This window comes from Elephantulus edwardii, unplaced genomic scaffold (assembly GCF_000299155.1).
Source record: "Elephantulus edwardii isolate Elephantulus edwardi_28Jun2011 unplaced genomic scaffold, EleEdw1.0 scaffold00071, whole genome shotgun sequence".
Classification (NCBI taxonomy): Eukaryota; Metazoa; Chordata; class Mammalia; order Macroscelidea; family Macroscelididae; genus Elephantulus; species Elephantulus edwardii.
The window spans coordinates 2,528,337-2,531,961 of NW_006399821.1; positions in this window are offsets into that span (position 1 = coordinate 2,528,337).

Consider the following 3,625-nt stretch of genomic DNA (forward strand, 5'->3'; position numbering starts at 1 on the left):
AGTGCCGTGGAGTTGAATACAGCTCATAGTGACACTTTGGACAACAGATTGGTCTGAACCTTGTCCTATCCTGTGTCAACTCAACTTTTAACACACTCAAGCTCATCATTGTAGTTACTGTATCAATCTATCTGGTGTAGGGTCTTCCTCTCTTTCGCCTTCCTTCCCTATTTCTAAGCATGATGCCTCTATCCAAAGAATAGCCCTTTGTAACAACATGTTCAAAGTATCTGAGATGAAGCTTCACCATTCTTGACTTAAAAGAGCGTTCTGGCTGCACTTTCTTCAAGATACATCTGCTTATTCTTTTGGCAGTTGATGGGATACTCAGTACTCTTCTCCAAAACCAAAGTTCAAAGCCATCATTTTCCCCCCTTCTGCAATAACAAGCTTTAATGAATAAAGAAACCATGACTCACTTTTGTGGACTTGATTGAGACTCATAGTCACCTTACTGTGATTCTGTAGGATGAGGTAGATCTATCCCATAGTGTTTCTCAGGAAGAAAACATTTATGGTTTTGCTCTTCTTTTCTACAATAAAGGGCTGGCTGAGTACAAATTGCTGATCTTTGACTAGTAGCCTAAAGCTTTAATAACTAAACCAACCGGGGTCCTTAGCAATCATAAAAAGTTCATTAAATGGTAGCTGTTCTGATTATAGAGAAGCAACCCGAAGGCAGCAGATAACTTTTGTTTTCAAGCTTAAAATAGATTTTATTTGAAGTAGTTGGACTGTTTTGCATGTGACTTACAAGCCAAGTGGTTGCACAAGAGAATGTAATGTTTAAGGTCAACGTGATTTAGGTGCCTGAGGTTTGGTTGGGTGTTTTTGGTTGAGTTATTTTCCCCACTTCCACTGGAAAAATCCAGTCAGAGCCACAGTCTGTTTCCAGACTGAGAGTCAGAGATGACAGCCTAGGAGAGAGTTGCTACATGGAGTTCCCCAGCTGTCCTCCTGCCGCCCGACAGGATGGAATCCACTAGTCTCTGCCCTGCTCTGCCCTCCAGGAACGGGACAGCCTCGGGGGTCAGTTTGCTGAAAAGAAGCAACACCTCCACCAAGTGCTGCCTTGGCAGAGTCATGGAGTTCCTGCCTGGGTTCAGGGCTCTAGTTTTCCCTCTTCCAGATTGTTCTCAGCCTCATCTGCAAGGTGTTCTGTGATCACCAGCAAGTGTGTGGCCAAATTCAGACACAGAAGGATGGTGCAGCAGCAGCTCCAGGGTGAACAGCTCATGTGAACCTTTGGTGAAGTCAAACGACAGTGGTTATGGAGATTTCTCATGGTCTGTATATGTCATATATTTCTCCCTTTCTCCATCATCCCCCCCGCCCTCCCCCCATCAGTTTTCATTCCCAAACTTTTCACTATGCATACTTGGTATACAAATTAGGACCCCAGTCAGCAATCTCTCTACTTGCTTATCTTTCTGTCTTACTGTGATTCTATCAAATTTCAATTTCCTAGGATCATCTTGGACGTTTTCCATCCCCATTATCTGCCAATTGTCACCCTAATCAATGACTGCATCTTGGAGAGTCTCCATTCTTGATTTCCTCTGCTATCATTTAATTTTAAGCATTACAGTTCCCTCCCAACCGACCCACGTCCTTTCCTTTGAAATGCAGCCATCCTTATCTCATCTGAGTTTTGTAGATCAATATTGCCTTCTTGCTTTGTGATTCCTTTACAAAGTACTGGCAGGATGAGTGCTAGCTGGACAATAGATTCTCAAGCTCTTTGCTCAAACACCTCCCACCTCCCCAGTGAACCCTTCAGACTCCACTGGCACTAGCCTGCAGTCCTGGGTGCCTCATGCCAACTGTTAAACCCTGCCTGCTTCCTGAGGTTCAGCAACCACTCACTCCTGCACTGGAACTGTGCGTTTCTTCCAGTCCCTTGTGCTTCTTTCTAATTCACAACACTGAATGCTGAAAGCATTTTTTGGTACATAATTACATATTGGTTGTGTGCCTCTGTTTATGTTTTAGGGACCTCTAAAGATCTAACATTGTTAGATATAGTACGATAAGCAGAGCCCCAAAGATTGGAAGACATTAAATAATTAGGAGAAGCAGCTGAAAACTTCTGTGACTATTTAGGATATGAAATGTAGAAATATGAATCTAGAAAAATTAAAAGTTGTCAAAAATAAAATGGAATGCATAAAGATTGACATCCCAGGCATTAGTGAGCTGAGATGGACTGACATAAGCCACTTTTTGTCAGACAATCATATAGTCTGTTGCCTCTAGAACGACAAATTGAAGAAAAAAAATGTTACATTCCAAGTCAAAAAGAACATTTCAAGGTCTATCCTGAGTACAGTGCTCTGAGTGATAGATAGGCCACTGTCCATATGCAAACAAGGATAACCTGTTAGTGCAACTATTAAAATATATACACCATCCACTAAAGTCAGAGATGAAAAATTTGAGGATTTGAAGTTTGAAATATGAAATTGATTAAACATGCATTCAAGACACTTTAATGATTGTGACTAGAACACAAAAGAGAGCTCTGATGGCCTAGTGGTAAGAAACTGTGCTGTAATCCTAAAGGTACATGGTTCAAATCCATCAGCTGCTCTGCAGGAGAAGGATGGACAATCTCCTCCCAAGTGATTTACTGCCTCTGAAAACTCATTCTTGAGTCAGCTATGGATCGGTTCCAACTCAAAGTCACACAACAACAACAACAACAACAACAACAATGATCTGGTGGATAAAAAGGTATGTTGCCAATCCAAAGGCAGGCAGTTTGAATCCACCAGTTATTCCAGAAGAGACTGCTGGACACTTTCCTCCTGTGCCATTTAAAGCCCCAGAAAACATTCTGGAGGGACAGATATATTTTGATTCTGACTTGATGACAATGTGTTTACTATTTTGTTTGAAATCAGATAATTTTAAACAATTTCTTATTTATTTACTGTTTATGTATTCATTTTCATGCACCCTTCCTTTTTCACAGGTTATACACTCTTGAATAAAATTCTCACAAGTCTTAGATTTGGAGTTTTGTTTTGAATAGTCAACAAGTGTCCTGTGAGTGTGTACTGGGTCTTCCTTCTAATTCTCATGTTACTTGGTTCACACAATTTCTCTGTAAAATTTTTCAAATAATTATGAAGCATTTCCTTATTTTTATTATCTATTGGATTTTATTCTCCATTATTCCAGTTACTAATTCAGAGAATGGCTTGTACTAAAGAGGAAAAGTACATTTCCTGCACATATTTTTTGCAAAAATTTTTATTGTGATTTGAACGAAATCTTATAAAACGATGTTTTTCAATTATAGCTTCAAATAAGAAATAAAATAAGTAATGAAAATAATGAAATTAAATCACCGCATATGAACAAATATTTAACATTTCAAATTCTAAAAAAAGACATTCTTTCATTGTCAAATAATTCTATAATATAGAAGAATAAAATAAATCTTACTATCTTCCAGAAAAAACAATTATGACATATTGATATTATAACAGCTGAATAACAGAAAAATCAAGATAACTTTATTTGTTGAATAACAGTCAACTCAGTTATCTTTAACAATAGACAAATATTCTTGAAAGATCTGGAGATAATTTTTGGGGAGTAATATTTGAATTTTTAGCTT